We start from the raw sequence: 17,411 nt of genomic DNA, 5'->3' as shown, positions 1-17,411 counted from the left end.
ATGTGCCCCACACAGCTAATGAGAATGTTGTGTTGGGACCAAACTGTAAATCCCTGCCTCGGTTAGAGCCAGCATTTGTCCACTGAACCTAGGATGATTTGGCATAATATACATACGTATGATTTTGTGTGAGTCCCTCTTCAGTCTTGAGAATCCAGTTTCATCGAGTTGTTTTGGTGGGAAAGAAAGTGTGGTGGTGCAGGGAACACATTTGAAGCAACGAGGGAGGAAGGCATTTCCTGTTTAGTAATTCAGATCAGCAAAGTCATCCTCAAGTGATGACCTGTTCATCCTTTTATTATGGAAAGCAGTGACTGTTCTTCTTTCTTGGTTTTGATGTTTAAGTCCCTTGAAAGATTCAGATTATATATATATATTTATTTATTTATTTTTTAAGTTCTTAAAAAATTTATTGACTTATGTGGCCTATGTTACATAATAAAAACAACTCTACAGTTTTCATAGAAAGTCACCGTGTATATTTGGCTCAAAGTTTCTCTAGTGTTTTCTTAGGGAATTCTTTTGCCCTTGCTCTACTTTGGGCACCCACATCTTGCTTTTTAGCATTCTCTTCCTTTTGCTGTTTCACTTCAACTGATTCATTGTATATTCTTAGAGCCCTGTGGTGCATGAAGGCTTGCGCAGTCTGTCTGTCTTCAGGAAGTGGCACCCTAACCTTATTCATAACCTTTAGGCAACTCACAGGTGAACCTATAGAAAGTTTCTCCTTAACTATTTTGATTGGAGACTTTTCAGAGCTACGAGTTTTCCTCTTTATTTCTTCTTGTGGATCTCTCAATAAACTTTTTTTTTCTCTTTACAAATGCTTCTTGTAAACTCTCTGGGATAGCTGTAGGCTTTGGAAGGGTTTCTGCAGACACTGTCTTCTCCATAGAATGTTCTGGTACACCTAGATAGTCTGAGGTTTCTGTTTCTGATGCAAGAGGTAGAAATTCACTCACCTGAATAAGGAAATCCAGTTACTTGGTTCATACTGTCCCTTTTCTTCTAGGGTTAAGTTAGCAAAATCGGTTTCAGATTATATTTATTTTTAAATTTTTTCTGTGCTTATGTTACTGACACTCTTTGAGGGGTTGGGACCCTAACAAGGGTTCTCTTGCCCAGTATCACTTATGCAATAAGAGGAGGCCCAGTTCAGTTTAGCAGAGAAGTTTTATTCTTTGATCAAGGAATGGAGAGATGAGAGCTCATGTTCTAATGGCACCTACTCTCCAAAATGGGTATTGGGAGACTTTTCAGGGGCCAGGAAGGCAGGGGCAGTGACAGGAGAGTCAGGATTTACTACAAAGGGACAGGGGTTTCCAGGAAAGGCTGGTGCTTGTGCAGCCTCTCAAATTCCTTTGCACAGGGCAGATTGTGCCTGCAAAGTGCTTCTATTCCTCACCCCAACCACGCCACATGAATCTTAGCAAGGTAATGTATTGCAATTAGGGCATAATGAGCTTAAAGTCAGGTCAGAGAACTGGCTTGTCATCTTGCACCTGGTTCTGGCCAGTTCTGTGGTTTGGCTTTTCAAGCCACTTATCAGCATCCTGCCTGAGTTTCCTGTAAGCAAACACAGCTGTAGAGCAACTGCAGAAAAAAAAGAGAAAGAAAAAAAAAACTATTTCGTTAGGGCATTGTAAAAGGACAAGGGAAGGCAGTGTGAAAGGGAGAGAGGCTCATATTTTGGTGACACCTGTTTTCTTTTCTTTCCTTTCCTTTTTTTTTTTTTAGCTTTAGTTTACTTCAATGGAACAAATTCCAATTCCCAGCTCCAAATGCAAGACAGAATTCTGCACTGAACTCTTTAATGCAGGAACGGGTTTCACGGTAGATGGCGGAATGGAGAACTTATGAAAAAAGCAAGGTTACACTTCCTCCCTGGAGAACTGCCAATTTGGTATATTTCAGCAGTTATGGAAATGCCTACTTTTGTGATACCGTGCAGCATGAATTAGTAACACTAATCATACTTAGAGTATATTGGGTGGCCTAAATTCTCCCTAAAGCATTGTTTTTATTTGACCATAACTATTAGCACTGAGAGTCATTGCCTATTAGAAATAAAGAACAAACAGACCCATTCTTATTTCCACAACTCCCAATATTCCATATTCAAGGTCATGAGATTTGTTTCCAGGTCATTAGTGTGCTATAGAAATAATTTCTAGTAGACCCTATTATTGTTGCTATAACCACACAGAGTAGTAGCTCTAGGATGTAGGTGGTAAATACTCTATAAGGAAAGCATAACTGATAATCAGAAAGTTGCTTGGGGTACCTGGATTCAGAGCTCATAGGGTTGGATCATCTTGAGGGATCTTTCATTAAACTATAGGATAACTTGAGAAATTATTCTTGACACATGATAGAATGTGCCTTTCTTATGTTGGAACACTGTTTTCTGCTAGATATAATATATCTGTATCTATAAACATATATAGCCATTGACTCATGAGTCCTCATAATTATCTTCAAAGATGGGTATTAACATAATCCCCTTTTATAACAGCCTATCAAATGTGATGCATCATCAATTTAACTACAGGTTTTTCATGAGCAGCAAAGTTGTAAAACTACCACTGAAAATATGCACATTGGTTAAAAGTTACATTCTGATTCCAAAAACATTAAGATGGAAAACAAATGTAGACTTCAGAATCAAGGCTATATACTATGTTATACCAATTTTAAAAAAAGAGTGTTAAATAGGTTAAATGAAGATGATATTCTTCTCACAAAGCAGAGCAGTTGAGGAATTTGCCCTGAATCTTCTCAGTAGAACCTGGCAGAACCGACACTGGGATCCTGGTGCATCTCCAAGCTGGGTCAGACCATAAAGGCTGCTCTAGGATTGAGGAAGTTTGAGAAGGGTAATTTAGACTCAGTTGAGGTTACATCTATTTGGTTTTAGTTGTCAGCCAACTAAAGAGTTCGGGTAAGCTGAAAATTGTCCCCCAAAAGATTACCGTGTCCTAAATTCTGGAATCTGTGAACATTATCTCATGACAAGAAAAAAGACCTTTGTGGATGTGATTAAATCACAGATCTTGAGATGGAGAGATTAAACTGGATTACCTGAGTGGGACTAAACACAATCACATGTATCTTTATAAACAGGAGGAAGAAGGAGATTTGACTACAAACACAGTTGAGAACATGGTGCAAAGATGGAACAGAGAGAGATTTGAAGATGTGGCCTTGAAGATTGAGATGGTATGGCCAGAAGCCAAGAAGTGCTGGTAGCCACCAGAAACTGGAAGAGGCAATGAATGAATTCTCCCATAGAGCCTCTGGAGGAAATGTGGCCTGCCAAAACCTTGATTTTGGCTTCCAGAACTGTGAGAGTAGATTTCCATTGTTTTAAGTCACCAAGATTGTGGTAATTTATTACAACAGTCACAAAAATAACTAATACTCAAGTAATGCAAAATACAGACATAGTATTAAGAATCTATGACAGTATAGACATAGCTCCATGTTGCTTTCCTTTTTATTCATGGAAGTGCACCTCTAGATGGCTGTTCTTGGCAATCCAAGTGATATGATAATCTGACAAGCTCAGGCAATATCCAAAGTTCATGTTCTTCTCTCTATTGTGTTGATAATTTTTAGGTAACCTGCAGTTAAGAAGATGAAACAGAATGTCAAGAGGAAAATCAATGGTGAAATAGAGGTTTTATTTATTTTCATTACAGAAATAAAGTTACATCAAAATATACTATGACCTTGGTAGTCCATCTTGTATGTTAGTCTTTTAGGATTTCCAGACCTATTTCCAAGGTGGTGGTGGGGATTCCCCACACCTCCAATAAGCAGTTATCAGGTAACAGTAGAGTGTCTAAGAATTCAACTCAATTCTGACATTTTCTATCCAGAATCCAAGCTATTACCTGTGCTTCTGATCAACTGGCTACAGATCGGAGGTTCCAATGACCTCCTTTCGTTCAATTAATTTACTAGAGTGGCTCACAGAACTCAGGAAAATATTTTCTTACATTTATTAGTTTATTAAAAATGTGATAAAGGGTAGGAATCAACAGCCAGATGGAGAGATACATAGAGCAAGGTCATGAACAAAGGAGCTTCTGACCTCATGTTGCTTGAGGCCCAACTTGGAGGCATGTGGAAGCATTCTGATTTCCCAAGCAGAATGCTCTGAAAAGCTGCTTTCTTGGGTTTTTATGGGGGATTTATGACATAGTCGTGATTGACTAAGTCATTGGCCATTGGCTGATTCAACCTCCAGCCCTTCTTTCCTCAGAGGTTAGGAGGCAGAACTGAAAATTCCAACTCTCTACACAGTTGGTCCTCTTGGTAATCAGCCCCTGCCCTTGGGTGGAGTCCCAAAGCAACCTTTATTTAACAAGACACCCATTTCACTTTTGTGCTTCCGAAGTGTTTTCAGCAACTGTGGATGAAGACTAAATATATCTGGGAAACGTATTTGGCTTATCTGAATGACCAAATGTATATTTCTTATAAATCATTGAATCATACCTAGCAAGGAGGTTGCTTCAGTATGGGTGAAGAAGGTTGAGGCAAGCTAGGTCTGATGTGGAGTTACCATGAGTGAGCTACAACTACTTAATCCTATGTATACTTGTATAAGAAAAGAATTGTAGAAGCTCACTGGTATGTATGAAATGTCTTTTCCTATATGCCCTCTTCTCCTGATCCTATTTTACCCTGAACATCATACATTAATTAATATTACTCCAAATATTTTTGTCAAAAGTAATCATTTAGTTCATATCTCTGGAGCAACTTTGTCCACTTCTTATTTGAGACAGTCTGGTTACAATATAATATATCAAAGGATGAGAATTTTCTTAGATTTTTAGAACTGAGGCTATACTCTTGGTGAACTTAACTGGAAATGAATGTCTTCCCAGTGTCCAACATCAAGCTGATGGTGAAGCACTGTAGTGAGGAATGTTAAGTATAAAGACAGACATGAGCAGCTAGGGAAGGGGAAGATAAGGTTCAAGGAAAAAAGAATTTTCCAAACTCGAAATGCAAATTAAAACCGCAATGAGATATCCCCTCACACCAGTAAGGATGGCCACCATCCAAAAGACAAGGAACAACAAATGCTGGCAAGGATGCGGAGAAAGGGGAACCCTCCTACACTGTTGGTGGGAATGTAAATTAGTTCAACCATTGTGGAAAGCAGTATGGAGGTTCCTCAAAAAACTCAAAATAAAAATACCATTTGACCCAGGAATTCCACTCCTAGGAATTTACCCTAAGAATGCAGCAGCCCAGTTTGAAAAAGACACATGCACCCCTATGTTTATCACAGCACTATTTACAATAGCCAAGAAATGGAAGCAATCTAAGTGTCCATCAGTAGATGAATGGATAAAGAAGATGTGGTACATATACACAAATATTATTCAGCCATAAAAAGAAAAGAAATCCTACCATTTGCAGCACCACAGATGGAGCTAGAGGGTTTTATGCTCAGTGAAATAAGCCAGGCAGAGAAAGACAAGTACCAAATGATTTCCCTTACCTGTGGAGTATAACAACAAAGCAAAAATAAAGGGACAAAACAGCAGCAGACTCACAGACTACGAGAAGGGACTACCGTTTACCAAAAGGGAGGGGTGGGGAAGGGGAGGTGGGGAAGGAGTGAGAAGGGGATTAAAGGGCATTCTAATTAGCAATCACAATATAGTTAGGCCACGGGGAAGGCAGTACAGCACAGAAAAGACAGACAAGTAATGACTTTATAGCATCTTACTACTCTGATAGACAGTGACTGCAATGGGGGTTGGAGCGAGGATAACATGGGTGAATGTTGAAACCACAATGTTGTTCATGTGAAACCTTCATAAGATTGTATATCAATGATATTTTAATGAAAACAAACAAACAAACAAACTGCCTAAACTCTGCCCAGGTAGAGGGTCCCATGTGAAGAAAACAAATGCTTTGCAGGAAGATAACTTCTTGCCTACCAGGACCAGGCCAGACTGGTCCCAATGCAGGTGCAGATGAACAAAACCAAACCACCCAAAACGGCACCTCCTCATAATCTCTTTATAATAAAATTGTGGTTTTTGTCCTCCCCATAGGCTTTTCTGTGTGCATTTTTGGTAAAAGACAGGGGCACCAAGAAGAATGGGTGTTTGTACCTAGAGTTGTCAATCAAATGACCTCACCCTGTCAATCAAAAGAAGTGCCTCTGGCTAGTAATGATGAACAGACCCTCTGCTATAAGTCAGGGCCTTTGTCTACCTTGACTCTGGCCTGCTCCTCCCTTGAAATGTAATCAGATAAAACTTTCACTCAGCCTCTCTATTGTGTCTCTGTTAATTCTTTCTTGCTGCAGGAACAAGGACTGATGAAACTCAACCCATAACACTATAGTTCCATGACCATAACACTATTGTTCCATGAACTCTTGATTCTGAGGGGAAGAAAAGTGATAATAGGATCATCAGCTACCAATATCTCTGTCTTCCCTGAAATGCCTACAGGCAACCTTACTATCAGCTCCATTTCTCCAGGTAACCTGAGTAAGTCTCCATTCTCTGACAACTAAATGAGCTTTAACCACAAATACTTTAATACTTCAATGCAGAATGGATACTATTTAAAATGTATTTAGAAATAAAAATAAGTAGGATATAATTTATAATTAAATAAAATTTCCTATAAAAATGTAAATGATTTAGTCCATGCTTCAACACCTTTACAAATCAAGAAAAACTACTGCATGACAAATAGTAATTATATATATATAATAGAATAGTGACCTTTGGAACTCTATGCATACTACATTTTAGAGAATTCAATAAAAATGTGTTGAAATTATAGGTCATTTGTGTTACATTTTCTGACAAAGAAAAACTGATGCCAGTCAACTTCACAAGATATTTTTCCAAAAGATGAAATGCCCCAAGGTATTTTTCCTCTATTGAACTGTTTAATAATGCCTGACATATTGCATAGTCTATTAAAAAAGATAATTTTACATTCTTTTGAAATTTTTACATTAGCAAGTCCTCAAGCAGAGAAAACTTAATTGGAAATATTTTCTTCACTAAGAGTTTTCTATGTCTCAATATTGAAAGATCAAGCTCAAGGTAATAGTAATTTGTATTCTCAAGTTAGCTCTTATTTTGATATCAGAACTATTTTGTGTCTAGAGAAAAATTTTTGTCAAGATCTGAAGGTTAAGGTATAAGAATTCTTAATGTAATTTTTGCAAAATATGTAGGCTGAACCTGACCAACCCTTTTAGGTATTTATTGAAACACTAAGATTTAGCTTTCTTGTTTAAGAATAAAATTTAGAAGGATAATACATTTGAATAAAGAACACAGATCCCAATGACTAATCAAGTTAAGACATTCTTAATGAAAATATGTACATAATTGTTCAAATGAGAAAAGCAGCTTGTAGCCTGGCGGTTAAGGCCCAGGTCTTTGGAGTCAGACTGCCAGATCCTCTGTCAATGACAAGCTACATGGCCTTTGTTTAGTAACTTCATTTCTCTGTGCCTTGGTCTTCTCTTTGTCCGATGAGGATGATGATAGTGAAGGCAGTCATGTTACAGGGTTGGTCTGAGGATTATTTGAGGCAGTCTATGAGAAGCATTAGTACTGTGCCTGACACTTAGTGTGCACTTATATGCCTCATGTAAGAGAACACTGGAGATATAAGATCTGTCTAAGAATCATAAAAAGGAAAAAGACTTTACTCCACCAAAGTATGAGTGCACAAAAAAGGGACATTGACTATCAAATGAATGGAAAAGATAAACCACATTGTTTTCACTGCTATATTCTTTGGTGTCTATTGACAATTCTATTGGACTAGAGGAAAAGGCATCTCCTTACCTAAAGAGAATTCTCTTTTCTTACTTTTATTTGCTGCCTGGGAGTAACCACCTTTACTGAAGTGTAATATTTCATACATGTAATATTTCATACACTGGAGACAGATGTTTAAAATATCATTTCTATATCGTGGAATTAATTTATATACTGCAATTGAGAATATGGTGAAATCTGTGAACCATATGCAGGGTTAATTATTTTTGTACTTTGTGTAGAATTATTTATAAATACAGATTAACAATAAGCCTTCCTGAAAACATGGACTATATTGTGTTCACTTTTATGTTCTTAATACTCTCGCAATGCCAGATGAACACTTGATGAGTAAGTGAATAAGTGTGTGCTTCAGGGACTGTGTGACATCTCAAAGCCAGCTTCATTCCTTTACCCCATGGCCTGTATCTCATGCAAATAAAATCAGGCTAAATGGGACATGACTGATTGCTTTGAATATGAAAAGAAGGCAAGATAAGTACATGAGTGTTGATAGAATTAGTTCTGTATTTTGCCAAGGTAATGGGAAACAGTGAGAGTTGAGTGTTTCTAAGATAATTTCACATTAGCCAAATAACCCATGATCATTAATTTCACTCTCTTGGTTGCGTTCCCTGGTCACAGCTAAACCACCTCCTGGATACACTGGGAAACTGGGCATTACAGGGAGGAGATGTGCCTGTGAGCCACACGGTATCACATGCAGAATACTCATTAGATTTGTTCTACAGAAAAAAAGTTCCACACCATTTCTTGAAATATGAAAATTGAACAAAGTAATTCCTTTAATGGTGGATTTGAAAAGATGAAAGCAAATCACCTAATGTGTTTTTTACTTGATTTGTGAATAGTTTTCACATATTAACTCACTCTAATTTTTTTTCCAAAGCTTCTAAAATGCTTTTTGGTAATATGTCTCTAATTGCAGATATTCTCTAGGGCAAATGACTTCATGAAATAATTCTGGAATTACAAAATAATTCATGAGTTTTTTTTACTTAAAAAAAAGTGTTCTATTCTTTGAGTGAGAAAAAAACAAACATAACTCCAACCCTGTACAGCCTTCCAGGTCAGTATGATAACCTGCCAGTAAGGAAGGACTCACATATTGTTCTCTTCAAAGTTCCTGTTAGAAGCTCTAAAATGGCAAAGATTTGCAATACCATTTAAAACCAAAGATAAAAAATCGGGACATGCAGCATAAAAAAGAGGGACAGAAGTACAGTTGCAGGCTGCTAATTTTGGATTAACTGGGAAACACAAACTAAAACTAAACACTAAAAATACTATCTAAGGAAATAATTACAGACTTTAGAGAGCTACGAAGGTCTAGAGTGAGCTGACCAATATGCTCACTAACAACGGAAAGGCTGAAGGAAAAAATCTCAGCTTAACTAATACTCCATCTGTTCGAAAACTTTGGGGTGCAAGTAAGGCAGCCAGACTTAAGGAGCTAAGATTCCAGAGGAAAATGAACCCGCTGGGATGAGTTTGGCACTCATTATCACTTTGCCTTCGAAGTATTTATTGCATCATAAGCTCCATGGTTAGAGTTGAGTACAAGTCAAGCAGAAAGTGGTTTTTGTTAAAAGGTGAGGAAACTGAAGAGAGCTTTTAGCAATCTTGTGGACTTTTGAACAAAAATAAATTCAAAATGGACAAGGCAACAAAAAAATGAGGTGTAAATAACTGATAAAGAAATGCAAAAAAGTGAGCCCAATCCCCTGAGCTTCTTTTCCCTTTCAGATGTTTGGTGCTTTCCTAACTAGTCCAGTCTAAAAGGAGGCAGAAATGCTGAGCAGGAAGTGGCTGCTGAGAGGTTGAGAATGTCCCCCTGTGCTGGGAAAGAAAGCAGCTGTCTTAAGTACTCTGGTAAGATAGTATTTTCCTAGCTACTGTAGGGTAAATCCAGAAAGAACCACATACAAACAGTCTGTAAATTGTTTTCTCACGGGGGTAGGAATTAGTAATTTTGAAATTGCATTCCATATGTATCATTGAACAAGTACATATATATCTTGTAGATAATGACAGCCAAGTCGTCTATTACAATAGGGCAGCACCAAATTGAAAATGGTTAGGAGTACTCCACCGACAAGAGTTCAAAGAGAGGTTTTTAAAGAAAAAAGCAGAAGCGAAGCAAGGAAATTATTCAATTCATTATAGCCTAAACTGTTGCCTTAAGTGGGAAATCCTAGTTGGTTGATTGTTCCTAAATTTCATTTTCTCAGGTTTGACTCTGGCTTATGTTTTGGTTTGCTTAAGCAGCCTACCAAGGTATTAGAGCCATCCCAGTCTAATGGCCTTCTTGATTAATTATTTTAACAACAAATCTATGTTGTGACATATAGATGGCTTAAAACAACCCAAATTTATTATCTTATCGTTCTGTAGTTCAGAAGATCACTACCTGTATTGTTGAGCCAAAACCAGGGTATCAGTAGGCATTCCTTTCTGGAGGCACAAGGGGAGAATCCATTTCCTTGCCTTTTCCAGCTTGTAGAGACCTCTCTTTGGTCCTTGCACATAGTCCCCTACATTTCAGAACCAGCGATGGGCAACGTCAAATCTTCCTCATGCTGCCATCTTTCTTCATCAGCATCCAGGAAAGATCTGCTTTTGAGGACACATGTGATTATACTGGACCTACCTGTATAATCTAGGATAATTTCCCCACTTCAAGTTCCTTAACCTTAATTACATATGAAATGTTCCTTTTGTCATATAAACTAACATATTCATCAGTTCTGAGGATTAGTGTATAGAGATCTGCATATCTGTCAATATAGGCTTTATATTTTTGGAGGCTATATTGTTATCTGCACATACTTGCATATAGAATCAGACTTTTAAAAATCTCCTGGTGAAATTAAACTTTTCTTATCATATAACTGATTTTATTGCCACTGATGTTATTTGCTTTGACACCTAATTTGTCCCATGTTGAAACAGCATAACACCAAGTAATCAATGAATGCAGACAGGAAGCAAATCATAGGAGTGATGGAAAAATGTTTGAAATAAAATGGGGAACAAATCTTAGAAAGCAGACACTACCAGAAAGATTTGAGGAAAAAAATGAAGGTAATAATAATGAAATATATGACAGAAGAAAGATTTTCTAATTAAGATAAACATACAAACTGACAACAACCTTGAGACTGGACACTGCAAGAATTTTCCATATCCTCCCCATGAAATGGATTATCTTTGAAATTTAAAAACAATAAAAGACCAAGACCAAAATAGGTAGCCAGGTGGCAGAAGTCAGTCTGACTAAATTTTCCTGTGTGGTGCTAAATATCAGAAAATGCAATGTTGAGAGAAAATTTACAATGTTATAATTCAATATTCAGTCAAGTTTTCACTCACTTGTGAAGAGAACAGAGAGATACTTCCCAAAATACAGCTGTTTTAGAAATCTTGCCTCAATCAGGACTGATTCCTTTTGTTTTCTATGTCCTCCTTAGCTACTTAATTTTGTTTTTTTATCTATTATTACTTATTTTTTATTAATATACACTTGATATACAATATTATAGTGGTTTCAGGTGTACAACAGAGTGATTTGACAATTATATACATTACTAAATGCTCACCATGATATCCCTTGGTTCTTTTTAAAACTATGAGGATTATATTCAGAATACCAAATAAGACAGATTAGCAAAAAAGAATGATTTCCACCCAAGATAGTGGAAATATCTTGGTGACCACCATGTCAGTGACCATCAGGGCTGGTTGCCCAGGCCTCTGCTAGTCCTGTTCCTGCTTTGTTCCATACAGTTGGGACCCTTTCTTCTTGGAAACAGAGAGTCACCACTTTTACCTCAAGATTTGTGGACAATGTCTGGCAACTGCTTCCAATGGGGAAATTATCCTAATAACCCCAATTTATAATACAAATGACTGACAGTGATCATTTCTAATTATAATTTTGTTTTTTTTTAAGTAGGGGGACTAAGAGCCAGGCCCTTTCTATTCTTTAGCAGACATGTCACAAAATACTTAGATGTATAATTTTTCTGGACCTAGTAAGAAAAATGATGAATTTTAGAAATGATTATTCTCCTATTATGTCACCTGCCTTTCAAATGCTGTTCTGCAGCATTTGTTAACTTTCTTCTGGGAGCTTGTTCAGGGACTGGTGGTGCCCTTGTTATAGATTCAACAGTGCAGACCAATTAATTCCATTTTTACTCAGATGAAGGAACAATGACGTCTTGGTAAATATCCAGGCCCTATCAGCTTGCAAATAGAATTTTCACAGGTTTCCTGAAACAACCATTTATGTAAGCTTCTATTAAAAAAAAAAATACAAGATATTATTCAGCTAAGAGACCAGTAAACTAATATTAAAAATGAGTGGGAAATTACTAATATAAAAATTAATGGATAAATGAAAGCACTAAAATAATAACTCTTATTCCTAATATATGAAAAGTTCTTATGAACTGATTCAGTAGAGCTATAGTATCTTAAAAGATGTGTCTAACACACATAGATTATTGTGAAAATAATAATGGCTAATAAACATAGTAAGTGATTAGTCTCACTAATAATAAAAATGGCTGTTATATCTTTTCTCATCTAGCAACATAGAAAATGCAAAAAAATAAGAATACTTGCTGCCAAGAAGTGCATGTGTCTAAGGACAGAGTGCAGATGAGCATACTAGCCAAGTTAGGAGGAAGAGACAACAAAAAATTGACTTGTTGGGGAATAAGGGACCTCTTGGGAGATGACTCAAGTTTGTTTGCTCTGACACATGCATCAGCTAGGACAAGAAGAAATCTGTGTGCAGACTACTCAGGACCCTTCTAGGAGTAAGAAACCAAAACCTGTGATTAGCACAGCTGCTAACCTCCTGCAGAGCCATGCTGTGTAGGAGGCTGGAGGAGAAACTAAAACAACTGCTAGAGAGAAAACTTGGCAAACCAAAGCAGACCATGCAGACTTCTCAGGGATTCCTTCGCTCACCCGTTCATCAGCCAAGGAAGGGCCTCCCAATTTCCTTAGCTTGTTGGCTGTGCACCTTTGGCAATTTGAGAGATCCAAAATACCTTTGGTGGCACACAGCAGGTGACAGTGGTGGCCAATGGAGACCAGAGTGGCCAATGGGAAGAAGTGCATCCACTTGCAGTTATGGTGTTTGCAGGGCAGCAGACCCAGTGGGAGAACAGTGTCGTCAGTGCACAATAGTGGACATTTAGTTTGTCTGGTAGCATTTGCCAGATCCCCACAGGAACGTCAGAAGTACTTGGGACTGGAATCTTGTGGAAGGCAGGACTTCATCTCTGCTCATAGATACTGAAGCTATGGAAAAAATAGTTCATATTTATAAAAGAACATATGAGAAAAGATAGAGAAATAATCCCAAATGAAATATTAACAGTCCTAGTTTTGGAGTTATTGGTGGAATTATAGGTGACTTTAGTTTGTGCCTCTTTAAGCTTTAAAATAACAAAAAATATTAAAAGGAGGGTTGACACAGAATATGATTATTAGATAGTGAAATTGTTTGTGATGCCTGTTTGAAGCAAGGATGTCAAGCTGGAGACAGTGAATGATCAAAAAATCATTGGGCAATCTGTGTAATATAATGGTTATTTGGAGATTCTGGGTTCATCTCACAGAACCACACTTACTGTGTATGTAGCCATGGACAACTTAACATTCTGGGCTCCAGTTTCCTCACATGTGAAATTGGGGTATCAATAGTGTTTACCTCATAGACATGTTTATTCTCTTCTCTGGCTTCCTTTACCTGATTATCTGGTATGTTAAGTAAGCATTTCTTTAAAGAGTTAATTAATATCAAAACAATTAGAAGAGTGTCTGGCAAAGAATAAGCTGTTAACATAGGAGTTAAAGAATGTCATTGAAGAAATAATTAAGAGCTACTTCACCCAAATTATGTGGGGTTTTTGTAACATCCTATATATACTCTGATTTTCTTTGTTTTACTCTCAGTTCAGCAAAGACAGCGACTTATGGTAAGAACAGCATTAAATTTTATTATGAGGGACATGATTCCTAGACCTGACTTGATCACACATATTATTTGTGTAACTTCGAGAAAATTTTCCCCTGTAAAATGGAGGCTAATTTAGGCATTATTTTCATAATAACCAAAGCTTGATTGTCTTAAAAGTGTGTTAGTTATTATCAATAATCTTATCTTTCTTATTTGGAGCTAAAAAGATCATAATGAGATAAAATAAAGGCACTTTGAGAAATACAATTTTAATGTTACAGCACCTTTTATCTTCCATTTGAGTTCAACAGAAGGTGAATGCAATCCACACAAGGTTCTAATTTTTCTGCATTTGCTTCCTTCTGTCTCTGCTAGAGAAAGCACTAAGGCAGAAAGGTGGAGAAGTTGCTGATGATTTCTGAGATTCATTTTGATTGCAGCTACTCACATCTTTTTCCCATGGCCCCCTATTCACCAAAAGCTTTCATTTTGAATTATATAACATGATTTTCCTATATTCCTCATATCTATTATCCATTTATCTATTTACTTATCATCAATCTATATAGTCATGTAAAAATTAGGTTAAGAAGAATACAATGTTGCTCATGTGAAACCTGAGCATTAGATTGTATATCAATGATACCTTAATAAAAAAATTAAAAATAAATCAAATAAATAAAAACTAGGTTAAGGAGAGATTTGTACCCTTGAAAAACCCGAAGTTCATGAAGACCAGTTGCTATCTGCAGTCACATCCCATTTACTCCAAGGTTTGGCAGAAATTATTTTATATCTCTGATGTCTCCATTCTCCACAGAATATAACTTGCCATTTTGCTTTGCTTTTTTTTCATACCACCAGTTAAATGTGTCTGCTAGTGGAGAGACACAGTGCCAAACAGGGAAGAAAAAGCGGAAGTTGGGAGATACACGATCAGGTCCTAACACCGTTTCCACTTAGATAGTTCTGAGTATGACATCACTTTTCAGAGTCAGTTTCAATTGACAAAACAGACATCTATGAATCAGTGAAGAAAATCACTAAGTCCTCTCTCTGTGTTGAACAGAATGTCGAGAAGGAAATTGGGGGATGAGATGCCACTCTTAACCCAAGCTGACTGAAACAGCAAAGGGCACCTGGAATTCTCTGAATATCCTTTGCTGACCTGATGAGCTCACCTCTCCAGTTCAGAGTAAACCAGGTTTTAGGTGAAGAAATAGGAGCCCAGAGAGATTGAGCACGGAGGGGTGGAGGGCTCCACAAATCACTGTCAATCCTGTTTAGAGGCCTACAGGTAGCTGTTGCATCTTCACCTGGGCCCTGCCGTTGTTTTTTGGTCTGCACCCTAAGGACTTCCAGCTGTGAGTCACCTTGTCCAGTAACGCCAGCAAACATTTTCATGAGGCTGTTTCAAATATATGCTTCTCAAACTTTGGGCATTCATAAGAATTACTGGAGAGCTGTCAAAACACAGAATACTGGGCAACCACCCAGAGGTTTTGATTTTGTGATTGGGGGTGAGGCGATTTACATTTCTACCTTTGAACAGCATAGTTTAAACTATATATTTTAAGGAAACTGAAGCTGAATAGCAAAGGTAGGTTAATCATTTAAGTCCATATTATCTTCATCAAATTTCTTTCTATGCCTAATTAACAACACAAATTATAGATGGGGAATCAGAGACAAGACTGGATCAGTTTGCCAAATTGCAAGTTTACCCTGTTTTAAATAGTGTGAAAGAAGGAAAGAAACATTGTTTGGTGGTGAAAAAAACAGGAAGGGTTCCTGACTGCTCGCCCTATGTCCTTTGAGTCTGGAATATTTATAATGCTCTATTAAAGATGTTGTTTCCACAATGCCAAAAGTCAACCTGAAGTCATATGACAATGTTAGTTTAATGAAAATGCCATAAATGCATTAATCTCTAAAAAATACTCTCAGTGGAAAGAAAATTGCTTTTCTTCAAACGGAAGTAGCACATCATTCTGTTTCCGTGCAATCAGATTCCTAAACTGTTCAATCTAGGGCCGCATGCTCAGGAGAATGGCATGGAGCCATTACGGCGGAGCATGGAGGAGTGAGTGTTTACTTGTAGCTCCTTGGGAGGGGTGAGGAGCCTGCGTCTCCGCGCACCTGAAGCGGCCACCATCCGCGGAGTGTGTGGAAGGCTGGGTTATTTTCAGTTGTATCACGTTTGTCGTGTACCAAACCCTAACTCAGAAACCTAGGCTTTGCTCCCAACTCAGGGTGTCCTAAGGCTCCTCGATTTATAAACTGGCCATGATAAACCTGTAATGACAGTAAACAGGCAACACCAATCAAATCGTGATTGAAAATAATTTCTGCAAGGCTCTTTCTGGGACTCAGATCTATTTATGGAACTGCGTATCGCTCCGCCGCGTGTAGCATGCTCCGTGATGCTCCGTGACGCGCGGGAGCCACGAAGCTTGTTTTGAGGATTAGATGGAGACACACATGTAGAATCACTTGGCACGACACCTGGTATATAGGTGCCCAATAAATGCTAGTTTTGCTCCCTCCTTAGTTTTCTTTCTCTAATATGATTATTTGGTATATTACTGCTCTAGTTACTAAACAAGTTATCTTTGAAAATGCAAATGTTTCAGAATCATTGGGAGGATCATGATTTTAAATCCAAAGACTTCGGTTTGACTCCCAGGTTGACTAATAGAGTTAACTCAGTTAAAACACAAAAATTCTAGGGCCTTATTCTGCTCATACTTAATAATTAAATATTATTTAAATTCCTTCTATTTCTAGGGGAATAATATGTAACAGTGCATTAATGTAGTAATAAATCCTACACAAATGTTATAAATTCAACTCTATGAATATTTTCTTTCAAGCTTTAACAGCACACATGCTATTTACATGTTTTATATTATAGGTTAATCATACATATCATTAATCACATTATATATATGAAAAAAAATTTATATGATTTCACATATAGTATCTAAATTGAAACCCATTATTATCTTGTGAGAGGAAAGAGACAGAGGAGAACACGCTGTAATATATATGCTACACATTTCCATTATTATTAGGAATTCTAATTTCTGGGTGCTAATCAGATTTCGTATAACTACCACCAGTACAAAATGTTTCAAGAAAGAACTGTTTGCAATGGAAGTCGAAACTAAGTATAAAAATAATTTTGAGGGGTAAACCTTGAAGGTTACTATAGGATATTTTGCTAAATGTCAAGCTAAAAGAATTGTTTTATTCCAATCATCTACCAAAATTGATTATAGCATACCAACACACATTTTGTTAGCCTTATTTATTCAATCAGGAAACCTTTAGTGAATGCCTCTTATGTGCTAGGTATTGTATCAGAAACTAGGAAATCAGACCATGATGTGTCCTGAAGGGACTCTTAGTCTAACAAGGCTTAGGGTTTAGTATATGGCTGGGCCTATTCTCAGTACTTTATATATATTCACATACTTAATTCTCTGTAGAATGATGATAGTATCCATATTACTGTTTTGATTGGAGATTAAATGAATTAATACATATAAAGCTCATACCACAGACCTATACAGATATATAAA

General features: G+C 37.2%; 1 long non-coding RNA gene across 1 annotated transcript; it reads right to left on the bottom strand.

Annotated features, from left to right (window-relative positions):
* Nucleotides 1-771: 771 nt before the first annotated feature.
* LOC130683795 (uncharacterized) lies at nt 772-16,118 on the bottom strand. Its single transcript, XR_008997754.1, has 5 exons — nt 15,967-16,118; nt 12,831-13,166; nt 10,261-10,463; nt 3,474-3,623; nt 772-1,593 (listed from the first exon to the last, which is right to left on the bottom strand). It is a non-coding gene; the product is annotated as an uncharacterized LOC130683795 (long non-coding RNA).
* Between the last annotated feature and the right edge of the window lie 1,293 nt (nt 16,119-17,411).

This window comes from Manis pentadactyla, chromosome 5, assembly GCF_030020395.1.
Source record: "Manis pentadactyla isolate mManPen7 chromosome 5, mManPen7.hap1, whole genome shotgun sequence".
In the NCBI taxonomy this organism is placed as follows: domain Eukaryota; kingdom Metazoa; phylum Chordata; class Mammalia; order Pholidota; family Manidae; genus Manis; species Manis pentadactyla.
This window is presented reverse-complemented; position numbering and strand designations above follow the sequence as displayed.